This window comes from Notamacropus eugenii, chromosome 6 (assembly GCF_028372415.1).
Source record: "Notamacropus eugenii isolate mMacEug1 chromosome 6, mMacEug1.pri_v2, whole genome shotgun sequence".
In the NCBI taxonomy this organism is placed as follows: Eukaryota; Metazoa; Chordata; class Mammalia; order Diprotodontia; family Macropodidae; genus Notamacropus; species Notamacropus eugenii.
In genome coordinates, this window is record NC_092877.1 from 246,805,545 (window position 1) to 246,822,043 (window position 16,499).

General features: G+C 37.7%; 1 pseudogene; it reads right to left on the reverse strand.

Moving 5' to 3' along the window:
• Positions 1-12,118: 12,118 nt before the first annotated feature.
• On the reverse strand, positions 12,119-13,661 carry LOC140511301 (serine--tRNA ligase, cytoplasmic-like; annotated as a pseudogene).
• Between the last annotated feature and the right edge of the window lie 2,838 nt (positions 13,662-16,499).

The following is a 16,499-nucleotide window of genomic DNA, read 5'->3' on the forward strand; positions in this document are numbered from 1 at the left end:
ATGATAAATCATAATGTATAAATATTATACACACATACATATATATATATACACATATGAATATACGTACATGTATATTAGGATGCATATTTCTCTCCATTTTCAGTATTGATTATAGGTAGATAGAAATAAATGTACATATACCTATACACACATATACATATACAAACATGCATAAGTACACATATACACACATAGGAATATATACATATATGCATATGCATATACACATTCACACACAAATATACATGTGCACACTTACATGTATGTACACATATGACCACACAATATACACATACATATGTACATACTTACATGTATACACATTCCTATATGTCTATACATACACGTGCATGTATATACACACATACATACATACACACGTACACATGCCCACACCCCCCCACATATATATAAATATATATGTTTTATTTTTACATAGAGACAGAGAGAGAGAGAGCATTCAGCGATGTAGGAGCCTTGACCTTCCTGAATTTCTCCAGTTGTATAGTTTGGAATTCCTCTAGTTGTATGCTTTTACCTTCCTTGTGGTAAGAAAATACCTTTTCACCAAGGCATAACCTTCTCTAATCTTATTTTTTCCCTTTTTGGTCATTTTCCCAGTCAAATACTTGACTTCTGAACTCTTAAGTGGAGGCTGTACTTTTCCAAGTTTTAGGGATATTGTTCAATTATTTTCAGAGATAACTCTAGGGACCTGTAAATTGTCAGTTCCTCCAAAATCATGTAATGAAAAGAGAGGTGTTTACTCCTCTCCTGATGTGCACTCTGATCTATGACCAACCACACACACCATTTTCTTCCCTGAAACTGCGAGTTGGATTCCTTCTCCACAGCTGCCACCATCTCTGCCATGATCCTCCTCACACAAGGACAATCACCTAGGACTGTGAGCCAGATCTGGCACTCCATTCCTCCACCATCTGTAGACTGAGAGCTCCAGAAGCAGATGCTGCTACAGCTATGGCTGTTGCCACCCAGGGACTGGAGCTGGGGCTGGGGCCAGCCCACCTTCCTCTCACTCAGATGAGAGACTTTCCCATTGACCTATGAAGCTATCTTTGGTGTTTGTGGGTTGAGAGGTCTGGAAATTGTTACAGGTGCCACTGATTCAGTGCCCTGAGGCCTGTTGTAGTTCTGCCTGTGCCAGTGCCAGTCATGCTGGGTTGTATTCTACTCTGAGCCCAGTGCAACAGAGTCTTCTTCTCAGACTATCTTGGGATGCACATCTGTTTAACTCTGTCATTTTGTGGTTTCTGCTGCTCTAGAATGTGTTTAGAGTCATTTTTTCCAGGTATTTTGCGGGATTTGGGCAGATAGCTCAGGAAGGTCCCTGCTTCTCTTCTGTCATTTGGGCAATGCCCACACTAACCTGCTATAACAAAAACATATGTTTGTGGAATATCAATCACAGGAAAGTGAAAATTTAAAATAAGTAAAAGGGCAATGGAATAAATACTGGTGAACATAAGTAGTATACAATGTGTTACTAAAAATAACTTGGAGTAAAAAGCGTTCCAGATATTTTAGAAAGGATTTGTAGCACATTTATATTTCCAAAGTCTTTGTAGATCATGGAAAAGTACAGTAAATTAAGATGCTCATTGGGAAAAAATAGCAAAACAAACAAAGTTGCTTCTTGTCATTTTACAGATTAGTCATGCCCAACTCATCATGACGCTATTTAGGGTTTTCTTGGCAAAAATACTGGAGGGGTTTGCCATGTCCTTCTCCAGATCATTTTATAAAGATGTGACAAGGGGTAAATAAATTGCTAGGGACACATATCTAGTAAGTGTCTGAGGCCAGATTTAAACTCAGGTCCCACTGACTGAAAGGCTGGCACTCCATTCACTGCTCCACCTAGCTGACCTTGGGGACAAAAAACCAAAAAAAACAAAATAAAAAACACTTACTGTCCAAACTTGAACTTTTGTTCTTAGTCTTCTACTCTTTTTGACTTCAATATTTAAGTGTGGGACACCACCATTTGCTAATCTTTGAGTCACTATTGACTGTTCCTCCTACTTAATAAATCATATTGAATCAGTTAAAAAGTGCTGCAAATTACATACCTGCCACATATCTCAAATTAGTCCCATTATTCACCACTTTCATGACAGAATAAATCCTCAGGATCATTTATCTGAACATTTGATAACAAATCTTATGGCCTCTGTTTTCTCCTATATTGGTGTATGTTTGACGTCATTGAAAGAATATTTCAATTCTTGTAGACACATCACTCCTTTCTTCAAAAATATTCAATCACTGAATGATTTTTTAAAAAATTATTAAATCGGGGGCGGAGCCAAGATGGCAGAGTATAAAGACACACAAAGGCTAGCTCCGAAACCACAGCCCATAAAATATCTGTAAAAAAGGACTCCCAACAAATTCTGGAGCAGCAGAAGCCACAGAAAAACAGAGTGGAGATTTCTGTTCCAGAGAGCACTGACAACCTCTTGCAAAAGGTCTGTGGCGCCCCAGACTGGGAGCCGAGCCCACCCTTGCCTTGGCCACGCAGCACCGAGAGGAGCAGATCTGAGCAGGCTTTAGGGACAGAATCTCCAGCAGCTGCTGGGGTCCCTCCACCCACAGGGCCCAAAGGTGGGTGAGAGGGTCTTCTCGGCTTGCTGAGAGGGGAGTGGGGTGCCCCTATAACTCAGGCACCCTCAGGAAGCAGCAGCAGAGGCAGGAGCATACCAGGGCTCCCCAAGCAGGCAGGAGCTAGGATTCATTGTTGAAGGTTTCTGCATAAACCCCCTGAAGGAACTGAGCCAGTGAGGTAGCCCTGCCCCCACCTGAGCACCTGAACTTAATCTCACACTGAATAACAGCCCCACCCTTGCCAAAAGCCCTGAGGCTGGGAAGCAGCATTTGAATCTGAGACCCCAAGTGCTGGCTGGGAGGATGTGGAGGCAAAGCAGGTGTGAAGAGAATACTCAGAAGTCAAGTCACTGGCTGGGAAAATGCCCAGAAAAGGGGAAAAAAAATAAGACTACAGAAGGTTACTTTCTTGGTGAACAGGTATTTCCTCACTTCCTTTCTGATGAGGAAGAACAATGCTTCCCATCAGGGAATGACACAGAAGTCAAGGCTTCTGTATCCCAGCCCACCCAATGGGCTCAGGCCATGGAAGAGCTCAAAAACGATTTTGAAAATCAAGTAAGAGAGGTGGAGGAAAAACTGTGAAGAGAAATGAGAGAGATGCAAGGAAAGCATCAAAAGCAGGACAGCACCCTGCTAAAGGAGACCCTAAAAAATGCTGAAGAAAATAACACCTTGAAAAATAGGTTAACTCAACTGGCAAAAGAGATTCAAAAAGCCAATGAGGAGAAGAATGCTTTCAAAAGCAGAATTAGCCAAATGGAAAAGGAGATTCAAAAGCTCACTGAAGAGAATAGTTCTTTCAAAATTAGAATGGAACAGATGGAGGCCAATGACTTTATGAGAAACCAAAAAATCACAAAACAAAACCAAAAGAATGAAAAAAATGGAAGATAATGTGAAATATCTCATTGGAAAAACAATTGGCCTGGAAAATAGATCCAGGAGGGACAATTTAAAAATGATGGGCCTACCTGAAAGCCATGATCAAAAAAAATTAGCCTAGACATCATCTTTCATGAAATTATCAAGGAAAATTGCCCTGAGATTTTAGAACCAGAGGACAAAATAAGTATTCAAAGAATCCACTGACCACCTCCTGAAAGAGATCCAAAAAGAGAAACTCCTAGGAAGATCGTGGCTATTCCAGAGTTCCCAGGTCAAGGAGAAAGTATTTCAAGCAGCTAGAAAGAAACAATTCAAGTATTGTGGAAATACAACCAGGATAACACAAGATCTAGCAGCTTCCACATTAACGGATCGAAGGACATGGAATAGGATATTCCAGAAGTCAAAGGAACTAGGACTAAAACCAAGAGTCACCTACCCAGCAAAACTGAGTATAATAGTTCAGGGGAAAAACTGGTCTTTCAATGAAATCGAGCACTTTCAAGCATTCTTGATGAAAAGACCAGAGCTGAAAAGAAAACATGACTTTCAAACACAAGAATGAAGAGAAGCATGAAAAGGTGAACAGCAAAGAGAAGTCATAAGGGACTTACTAAAGTTGAACTGTTTACATTCCTACATGGAAAGACAATATTTGTAACTCTTGAATCTTTTCAGTATCTAGGTAATGGGTGGGATTACACACACACACACACACACACACACTTGCACACACACACACACACGCACACGCCCACGCACACACACATAGAGACAGAGTGCACAGAGCGAATTGAAGAGGATGGGATCATATCTTTAAAAAAATGATATCAAGCAGTGAGAGAGAAATATATTGGGAGGAAAAAGGGAGAAATGGAATGGGGCCAATTATCTCTCATAATAGAGGCAAGAAAAAGACTTTTCGGTGGAGAGAAAAAGAGGGGAGGTGAGAGAAATACACAAAGTTTACTCTCATCACATTCCACTAAAGGAAGGAATAAAATGCACACTCATTTTGGTATCAAAACCTATCTTACAATACAGGAAAGTGGGGGTAAAGTGGATAACAGGGGAGAGGGGAGGATGGAAGGGAGGGCATGGGGAGGAGGGAGCAATTAGAAGTCAAAACTCTTGGGGACGGACAGGATCAAAAGAGAGAATAGAAGCAATGGGGGGCAGGATAGGATGGAGGGAAATATAATTTGACTTACACAACACGACTATTATGGAAGTCATTTGCAAAACTACACAGATATGGTCTATGTTGAATTGCTTGCCTTACAAAGGAAAGGGGTGAGGAGGGAGGGAGGAAGATAGGTTGGAACTCAAAGTTTTAGGAGCAACTGTTGAGTACTGTTCTTGCTACTAGGAAACGCGAAATACGGGTAAAGGGGTATAGAAAGTTATTTGGCCCTACAGGACAAAAGGGAAGATGGAGACAAGGGCAGAGAGGGATGATAGAAGAGAGGGCAGATTGGTGATAGGGACAATTAGAATGCTCGATATTTTGGGATGGGGGGAGGGGACGAAAGGGGAAAAAATTTGGAACCCAAATTTTGTGAAAGTGAATGTTAAAAGTTAAATAAAAAATAAATTAAAAAAAATTATTAAATCATTAATGCTCAATCACTATGTTAAGAGCTTAGGTACTATAACAACAACAAACGTGAAAGCATCTCTTGCATTCAAAACATTTACATTGGGATAGAGAGAAAATGCAAGTATTCCAGAATGGTCTCCAGGAAAGGAAGATTTTTTCAATAGTCTGAGTTGAAGCACTCGTATTATTTATTTGTTTATTGTTCCCAGAATAACATATAGGAAGTACAGAATGTGAGGGAATGTGAACAACACCTAGACAGGACAAATGTGAGGATATTTTGAAGCTATTCTGATAGTCTGTAGCTGGCTAGAAGAATTTGTAATCTCTCAGCCATCAAAGTCAGCTCTCAGTTGTCTTACACAAATTCCAAACTCATGTCATTCAAGGTTTCCTACTACCTGACATCATGCTACCTTGCCAGTTTTTTCTCTAATTACTCTAATACCTGTGTGCAATGCGTTAGCAAAGGAAGATAGAGGGAAGCTTGCAGAGTAGAAAGAGGCACATATTCTAGCTCATCCCCAACAACCCATAAAATACCTGTAAAAAATGGCTCTCACAAAGTTCTAGAGCAGCAGAAGCTACATAATGACAGAGTGAATGAGATTTCCAGGTCAAGGTAGCCTAGAAGGAATCAAGGAAGGCCTACAAGAAACGTGTATCCAATGGGGCATGGAGCAAAGAACAGCTCAGCCTTGGCCCTGAAGCACCAGGAGTAATAGGCCTCAGGGGCGAAATCCCTAGCAGCAGTGGAGATTCTCAGATCTTTCAACCCCCAAACACCAAAGGCAGCTTCAAAGGTAATTTTTTTTTTTAACCTCAGTGACAAGTGAACAGGATCCTCCCCTAGTCCTGGCTTCATATGGTGGTGGTGGCAGAGGCAGCAGTAGCAAAAGGAGCAGCATCCATTTGTGGAGTTCTCAGGCTAAAACCCCTGGGGGAATTAAGCAGCTGATCTGAACCTCAGCCCTGAGTGGCAGCCCTGCCGCCTCCTAAAACCTCTAGGGGAATTGAGCAGCTGATATGTATCTCAGCCCTGAGCATCCTCCTAGGGTGAAGCTTGCTGTAAGCCATTGTGGAGAGGGAATTTTACTACTCCATGACTCTGGGCAGAAATGCTTTAGTAACTCCCAGACAAGTGCCCAGGCCCTTGATAGTGCCACCTTGGAGGAACTGAGAACTTACAGGTCCCCAGAGTGTACCCTCCTCCTGCCAAAGGACTCAAAAATCAAATAAATGCCTGGGAAATGCCTACAAAGGGGGAAAATAAGACTATAGAATGTTACTTTCATCGTGAACAGGTATTTTTTCCCATCCTTTCAGATGAGGAAGAAGAAAGCATATCTTCAGAGGAAGCCAAGTCTTCCATAACCTCTAAATTAAATATGCAGTGGTGTCAGTCCATGGAAGAGCTCAGAAAATAAGATTTTGAAAATCAGGTAAGAGAGGTGGAGGAAAAGTTGGGAAGAGAAATGAGAGTGATGAAAGAAAATCATGACAAGTGAGTCAACAGCCTGCTAAAGGAGACCCAAAATAAATGCTGAAGAAAATAACTCCTTTAAAAATAGGCTAATTCCATTGGCAAAAGAGGTCCAAACAGCCAATAAGGAGAAGAATGCTTTAAAAAGCAGCATTGGCAGATTCAAAAGCTCACTGATGAAAATAAATCTTTAAAAATTAGAATGGAGCAGATAGAAGCTATTAACTTTATGAGAAACCAAGAAATTTAAAAAAAAAAAAGAATAAAAAAAATAGAAGATAATGTGAAATATCTCATTGGAAAAACAACTGACCTGGAAAACAGGTACAGGAGAGACAATTTAAAACTTATGGAACTACCTGAAAATCATGATCACAAGAAGAGCCTTTACATTATCTTTCATGAAATTATCAATGATAACTGCCTTGATATTCTAGAAGCAGAGGGCAAAATAAATATTGAAGGAACCACTCATCACCTCCTGAATGAGATCCAAGGAGACAAACTCTTAGCAATATTGTAGCCAAATTTCAGAGTTCTCAGGTCAAGGAGAAAATGTTACAAGCAGCTAGAAAGAGACAATTCGAGTATGGTGGAAATACAATCAGGATAACACAAGATCTAGCAGTTTCTACATTAAAGGATCAAATGGCGTGGAATATGACATTCCAGAAGTCAAATAAACTAGAATTAAAAGCAAGAATCACCTACCCATAAAATTGAGTATAATACTTCAGGGTAAAAAATGCTCATTTAGTGAAATAGAGAAGTTTCGAGAATTCTTGTTGAAAAGACCAGAGCTGAAAAGAAAATTTGACTTTCGAACACAAGAATCAAGAGAAGCATGAAAAGGTAAGCAGGAAAGAGAGCTCATAAGGGACTTACTGAAGTTGAACTGTTTGCATTTCTACACGGAAAGATAATATTTGTAGCTCTTGAAACTTTTCTCAGTATTTGGGTAGTTGGAGGGATTATACACACACATATGTACATACACTCACACAGAGCACAGGGTGAGTTGAATAGGAAGGGATCATATCTAAAAAATAAAATTAAGGTGTGAGAGAGGAATATATTGGGAGGAGAAAAGGAGAAATGGAATGGGGCAAATTATCTCTCATAAAACAGGCAAGAAAAAGCTTTTTTCAATACAGGGAAAAGCAGGAAGGTGAGCGAGAAACAGTAAAGCTTACTCTCATTATATTTGACTCAAGGAAAGAATAACATGCGCACTCAATTTGGTATGAAAACCTATCTTACACTACAGGAAAGTAGGGGAGAAGGGGATAAGCAGGGTGGGGGGGGGGATGATGGAAGGCAAGCAAATGGGAGGAGGGAGCAATCAGAAGTAAACACTCTTGGGAAGAGACAAGGTCCAAAGAGAGAACAGAAGAAATCCGGGGCAGGATAAGATGGAGGGAAAAAAATAGTTAGTCTTTCATAACATAATTATGGAAATCATTTGCAAAACTGCACATGTATAATGTATATTGACTTGCTCACCTTCTCAGTGGGGATGGGTGGTTAGGGAGGAAGGAAGAGAAGTTGAAACTCAAAGTTTTAGGAAAAAATGTTGAGACTTGTTTTTGCATGCAACTGGGAAATAAGAAACACAGGTAATAAGTTATAAAAATTAATCTTGCCCTACAAGACAAGAGAGAAGATGGGGTTAAGGGAAGGGAAGGTGGTTAGAAGGGAGGGCAGATTGGTGGAAGGGGTAATCAGAATGGAAGGTGTTTTGAGTGGGTGGAGTGAAGAGATGGAGAGAAAATTTGGAACTGAAAATTTTGTGGAAATGAATGTTAAAAACTAAAAATAAATAAATAAACATTAAAAACAAAGTGCTACCCAACCTGAAAGAGTCTGGCTCCAATATTTGCTCCTCACACTTCCATACTAAAGTTCTTCCATGTGCTTACAAATATTCTCCCTCTCTTCACCAGGCTATATTTAGCATTCTAATTCAGATGTTACATGCCCCATGACACTTACCCGAATTCCCTGGAATGTTAATGGTTTTACTCTTTTTAACTCTCATTTTGTTTTTTAACTCATAAAGTAGCATATCATGATCCCTTCCATATTAGAATTGTCTGTCAGCATATGTGTAAACTTTATGAGGTCATAATTTGGCTAAATATTATTTCTACCCATTTGCTTGTGCAGTGGCATGAAAAGAAGACATGTAATAAATGTTGATATTATTGCCATTTCTGTAAAGATGATTAATGCAATCATATGTATAAGAAATGCATGATAATAGAAGGAACTGAATGTACTACTGTGAATAGAAACCTCACACTGCAGTCTTTACAGATCTTAGAAAATATCAAAATAAAAGTATGAAATAAATAATCCCAGGCACATTTCACACTCAATAATCATATTTTCTCTATATATTCTTAAAGTATTATTAAAGTTCTATTTTAATGTCTCCTTTTATTTATTTAAAATATAGTTTCCTATATCTCTTCAAGTACATAGTTAATAATCACCTTTTATTGACTTGATAATTAAGCTAAAATACATTGCCTAAGGCATGGATTCTTTCATGTTTTCTTGTAATAGCTACAGACTACTTTACAGTTGTATGCTCTATTGCTGAACAACAAATTATCAAATTTAAATTAGCAACTAAGCACACAGCAAATTTAATTAGATATTATATACACTTTTGCCTATTTTATTCATAAATAATGTGTTTTATTATCATCTACATAGTAAAATAAACATTAAACCATATTGCTTCATGATGCATTTCTGAATTTCACTTAGTCTTAAACGCTTTTTTTAAATTTTTTCCTATTATATGCTGCCCTCTAAAGATACTCTTTCATAACAACTCTTGGCAAAATTTCTTCAAAAGTCTATGCTTTAAAACATCTTATTAGTTCACATATAAGATCTGTTAATAAATAGATCTTTACTTAATGCCACCAATCTAAATATTCTCACAACTGTTTAACAATTAATATGGTCTGTTTTCCAAAGTACTTTTATTAGCACGACTAATTTATAGCTATTTTTTGTTCCCTTTTAAGAATTCTCAATGATTTGAAGGTAATTTTTGTGAATGATCAACAAAGGCATGATTCATAAAAAGTTTTACAATTTTAAAAGAAATTAAAATAACATATTTTAAAATCATTTTGAAAGATATTTTTGATATTTAAGGAATTCTAACGTCTTTTCTTTGATATAGTATTTCTATAGCATAGCTAAGGGTCTTAGAGATTTCTGCAACTGAAGACATTTTTAGCCTGAAGTCCACATGATAATGAGCACGTCTTAATTTAATTCCCAAGCTTCTGGTAACATCTCATACACACACACACACACACACACACACACACACACACACACACACACAATCTAGGGTCTCTTCCACAACATAATGAAAGGTCTCAGTCAGATTCTTGATTGTAGGATCAAGGAAATGAAGTCAAAAGGAAACATAAAGGTCATCTTCTAAAGAACTAGTCATTTAATGGAAGATTAACTGAGTAAAGGCTAAGTTATCTAACTTGCCCAGGGTCACAAAGGTAATTCATAGAAGAGGAAAGATTTGAAAAAAGATCCTCCTACCTCAGAACCAGTATCTTTTTACATCATACCATACAGTTCCTTTGAGGGAGAAAGAAAACTATTTGATTCTTTTCTTTTCCTTTTTTTCTTTTAGTGTTTTCTATTAAAACTTAAATCCATGATAATAAAAGAAAAAGAAACACTATAAACTTAAATATTAAAACAAATATAAAATAAGAAAAGATATCACGTGCATAGCAGAATGTAAGAGAGGATTCAGAATACATAGCAATAAATTTCCATTCCAAGGCAGCCTATATATAAAATGCTGCACTTTGTTTTGAGAGTTGTCCATCTTTTCTTTGCCTCCTTAAAGCTTTTCTTTTGTTCTCTGCTGTGCACTTTTTAATTTGCTCCTCTTCCACCTACCCCCAGGCTACAATTAAATTTGGTATATATGTATATATTTTACACATACACACACACATATATATGTACTATATACATGCATATATATATACATGTATACACACGCATACATATACAAACATATGCTTTCTCTAATAGATTCCACTACTAATCTTTGTTCGTGTGTTGCTGCAGATCTCTTATTTCCTTTCCCTCTTGACTCCTCTATTTTACTTGTACTCACTAGCTTGCGCTCCTATTACTTAACATCCCCTTTGAAAAAAACCCTCTTTTATCCTCCCATTCCTATAAATATAATCATCCCTTTATATGTGCTCCACTCCCATTGATCTCAGAACCCTTCCTTATTCCCTTTTTAAACTATTCCTTAACCCTTACCTCTAAAAATCCTTCCTTTATCTTCTCCCCCCATCCCCATTAGAGTTTCACTTCTTCCTAAATTTAGAAGGCTTTTATACACTTCTAGATCTAAATGTATTTTTTCCTATTGAACCCATTTCCAGGGAAAGTATGTTTCCAGAACTAACAGTCTCCCTCCCCAATCTAATTCCTCTGTATTTGTTCTTCTTCTCACACTTCATTTGTATAAAATAATTACTTTTTTAGCTTTTCTTGAACAATTTTACTTTTTGAAGTCATATCAGACTCAAGTACCAAATTGCAATCTAATTACTAATAACAATCTTAGACATGGATTTTACATTTTGCATACATGAAAGTTAAAGTTTATCTTATTGAGTCCATTGTAATTGGTCATTGGTATGTACCTTATGTTTTCTTGGGTCTTGCATGTCAAATATTAAGTTCTGTGTTGCTGTTTTGTTTTTTTTTTTTTGACAAAGTCCTGAAAATCTGACAATTCAGTAAATGTCTTTTTTTCATTTAGGATTATGCTTAATTTTGTTCGGTATGATATTTTTAATCAGAAGCCAAGTTCTTTTGCTCTTCAGTTTATACTGTTCCAAGACCAGTGATGCTTTATTGTCACCACTGTAAGGTCTCATGTGATTTTAATTGTGCTACCACCATATGTAATTTTTTTTTCTTGTTACTCATAATATTTTGTCCCTGAGCTGGGATTTTGGAATTCAACTATGATATGCCTGTGTGCTTTCCTTTTAGGATCTCTTTCAGGTGGTGATCAGGGCGTTTCTTCTATTCCTACTTGTCCCTCTTGTTCTAATGCTTCAGGATAATTCTCTTTATTGTATCAAGATTTTTTTTTGATCATAGTTTTCAGGTAATCCAATTATTCTTATATTTTCTTTTATTGATCTGTTCTCCAGATCAATTGTTTTTCTTATAAGCTGTTTCATATTCTCTTATAATTTTTTTCTTTTTTTGACCTTTACCATATTCTTCATTGCAAATTTTGTCAGTCATCAGAGATAAAACCCTATGTCCAGTCAGAGGCAGGTGCGTTATAAGAGCAGACTGATTCTCTTTTAGCTTCAGAGCCAGATGGGGGCAATGGATGAATGCTTGGTTCTGCTGTCCCTGGGCAGGGTCCTGGGGTACCAGGCTGGCAGTAATGAAAGAATGGGAAGTTGAAGAGGCTAAATTCAGGCATCAGTTCCCTCCATGTTCTGCAGCCGACCTTCCAGGGTCACATCTCCTGCTATCATTTTCTTTTTGCCACCCTCATGCTGTTTCTTTTGTTTCTTGGATAGCTCCTGGTCAATTGGGGTGGGTTTCACAAACGGATCAATTCTTGAAGACCAGGTGGCATGAATTTCTTTAACGTCTCTGGCACAATGATTATTTTCTCTCTCTGATAGTTTTCTAGAATGGCACAGATGGTCTGGGTAGTGGCACACATTGTGGCACTGAACATATGGACAAATTCCACCTTATCCATCATCTTCTTAGTCTGTCTACAGGGAATGTGGAGCCAGTGGGCCTGATAGTCTGTGCAATTCGAGCAGGATACTAATTCATGGGAGACTCCTGAGCCAGGGAACAAGCCTCCAGGTCCAGCTTCTTAATGGCAGCATGGTTCAAAGAGCCTGAGACGACACTCACAATGTGGTAAGGAATGCCTAATGCCTGGTAGAACTCCTCTGTAGTGCTGATCATTTCGTCAAACATCTCCCACGATTTGTTGTCATTTAGTGATGCACAGACAAACTGCTTGATCTTCTCAAACTGGTGAACTCAAAAGATGCCACGGGTGTCACAACCATGGGAGCCCACCTTCTGGTGGAAGTAAGTAGAAAAACCAGCATACTTGCTGGGCAAGTCCTTTGGTGGAAGCCATTCATCACGGTATAGGGGGGCAATGGACTGCTCTGAGGTGGCAATCAGGTACTTCTCATCATAAGAACTAGCATCAGATTTTTCATTGCCTTTGCCAATAACCTTGTTCAGCTCCTCATCGAACTGGCCAAACTGTGCCACCTCTTACATTACCTCTTTTCTCATGAAGAAAGGAGTATAGATGGGGGTGTAGCCCTTACTAGAAAGGATTCCAAGGGCAAGCTGGATAAGGGCCTGCCCCAAGAACACAAAGACTCCCTTTAGGAAGTAGCCTCGGCTCCCAGCCACCACTACTCCTTTTTCCCCTTCAAAGTCGTCCACCATCACCACGAGGTCCACTTGAGAATATTTCTTTCTTCCAGTACAATCACCCAAAATCTTTTCTACTTTGTTGTCAGCATCCTTATCATCACTGATGAGCACGGAGGGATGGAGGAGGCTCCCAATTTCTCGGAGACTTTCAATTCGCTCTGCTTTCAATTGTATCCTCCCAGCATCACACTTGATGATGGCTTCGTCAATAAGGAGTTGGACTTTTTTAATCTGTGTCACTTTGAGGCTTGCTAACACGTCTGCAGCTATGTCATCAAGGTTCAACACACTCTCTGGTAAGGATTCATTATCCCCTACAGGCTCTGTTCTCTTTATTTTCTCTCCAGTTGTCCTGCTGCATAAGTTCTTCACCTTGCTTAAGTGCTCTGACCAACATCTGCATCGTCACCACTCGCTGTCCACCAGCACCAGCTGGTCCACCAGCTCCGGGTCCTTGAAGAGCTTCATTTGCAGTTCCCAGATCAGCTCCAGATCTCCTCCTTTATCATCATGAAACAGATCCTGGTCCAGCACCATCTTCTCTGCTCTTCAGGCCTTACTCTGAGGGCAGAGAATTCACCTCTCCTGGCTTCCTCCAGCCTGCCAGCTAGTAGCACACTGCCATTTTTTTCATTTTTTTTATATTGTGCACTTTGTTTTTTTTTTTTTAATTTCCTTTCACTGTCCCAGGGGTAAAAGTTACTGTGGCTGGCACAAACGCAGCTTTCCCACCCAGCTAACCTCAGGCCTTGTTGTTTGTTTTTTAAGTGGTCTGTAACCTAGATGTTTTTACTCATCACAGGGATGACACCTCATCCTGGGAGTTTTCTTCAGATCTTCTAGGATTGACCCAGGGGATATCCTTTCCCCCCCATGCTTATTTTCACTACTCTATGTTGACCCTGAGGTGATATTTTATCTCTTTCATGGAAGAAAATCTTGAGAAATTTTCTACTCTGCCACCTTCCCAGAATCCTCTTCCCGATTTATGCTTTCAAAAAATAATACTCTACAATATTGAGATAAGCCTATGATCTTATCTATGGGGATTCATAGGTCTTCCACTTATCAATTTCAACACATCCATGCTTGCCCACCTTGTTTTATACTTCCTCATGTCCTCTAAGTTTGTCACAGAGATCTCAACATATCTATTGGGATCATTTTTTTTTTATTTTTTCAAAAAATCTTAAAGATATCATTCAATATCATCAGTAAACACTCACTCTGAACACATCAATAAGCCACCATTTTAATAATATAATTTTAATAATAATCATGATGATGAAGTAATACCTAAGATTTATACAATTCTCTCTCTCCCTCCCTCCACATCTAGTTTTGAGGATGGATTTGAAATCAGCGTCCTCCTGGCTCCAGGGCTGGTACTCTATCCACTGTGCCACCTAGTTGTACATGCTGTTTATGTATTTTAATTCATCTGATCCTCCCAAAAACCATATTAGATTAATGCCATTGTTATGCCCATTTTACGATTAGAAAATTAATGTAGAATGAGATTGATTTATTTGGCAAACGTCACACAGTTAATAGGTATCCAAGGCAACATTTAAACTTCAAGTCCTATACTCTACCGACTGTGCCACAATAATGTATTTTTACAAACATATTACCTTTAAAAAAACAGTATGTATTTGAAAATCAGTCTTCATAAATAAAAATCTCCTACACAAAAGCAATAATCACAGACTCAAAGGATTAATAGTTGGCATTATTGAATATTCAACAAAATGACACTATTGACTAATAAGAGCAAAGAAAATGTTTGATGATTTTGCACAGAACAAATCTCAAACATCATATTGGATTTTACTAAGAATTATTTCGTAGACAGCTAAGCAGTGCAGTCAATAGAGCTCTAGAATAGGAATCAGGAATATCAGAATTCAAATCCACCCTTAGACACTTAGTAACTATGTGACTCTGGACAACAGACTTAACCCTGTCTGTGTCAGTTTCTTCATATGTAAAAGGAACTGAAAAAGAAAATGTCAAACCATTCCCATATCTTTGCCAAGAAACCTTCAAATGTATTAATGAAGTGTTGAACACCATTTAAAATTATTGAATATGAAGAATTATTTAAATACAGAGAAAAAAGTCCTTTAAATTGTATACATAATATGCCAATACACTGATTTAAAGAGTATATAGCATGTCTTTGATTGTATTTACTTATTTTTTTTAGAATAGAGACTGTTGGTGGGCATAAAGAATAACGCACTGTACCTAGGGTCACCGTATTTTTAGTTCAAAACTAACCTCAGACACTTACTAGCTATGTGACTGTAGACAAATCAGTTAATATCTGTATGCTTCAGTTTCCTCAGCTGAGGAAAAATATGGACGATAACAGCTCCCACATCTCTGGGTTGTTATGAGAATCAAATGAGATAGTATTTGCAAAAATAAAATATTCTTAATATTGTGCCTGACATCGTAAACACTATTTAGACACTTATTCCATTCCCTTACTTTTGTGAAGTTCTTGTTATATTAGACAGCAGCAGCTAATTACAACTGAAGAGATATAGTTTTATATTTAAAACGGAGTTCTACATTTCAATGAAGTTAATTTGTGTCTAGGGATAATCCCCAATTCTATTTAAATTAAATGATGCCACTCCGGAATAAATCTAATTATCAGAGTGCTTTTTATCAGCTGCTTAATCAATTTGGAGAAATTTCAGATGGAAAATATATTTATAAAACACAAACTACTTAGCAATAAGTAGCAGTGATAAGTGAGTAGCTGCTTGATCTTTAAAAGTTGTGTAGGGCTATTTTTCTGAAGAGTGTTAATGTGCGTACATACGTATATATGTTTGTGTGTATGTATGCATGCATTTATGTGTGTATACACATATTCACACACATACACATAATTTAAATAAATTACACCACAGACCAAAGTTGAATTAAACTCCAATAATTTAGATTCTTACTGAAATATATGTAATTTTTTGCTTGTGCATTATAGATATTTTTAAAATAACACTATTAATTCTTTGTTAATCTAAATTAAACCACTGTCTCTTTATGTCCCCTATATTATATCTTCAGTGATTTAATGTCCCCATTTCCAGGACGTCCACTTTATTGATCTTTTTCTTTATATTGTTTGTACTCTATGCATCAAAAACTCAAATCATCATCTTTTTTTTAACTTTTGAAAATTATAAAGGTACAAATGTTAACTGATATGTAAATTAGCTACTTTTCAAAAAGTTGACTATTAAATGAGATTCAGTACATGAAAATTTAATTTCCCATTTTCTTCTATTAAAGGAACACAAAGATACAAATGTATAATAAAAATACATGCAATCATGTACAAAAAATAATTGAGGATGG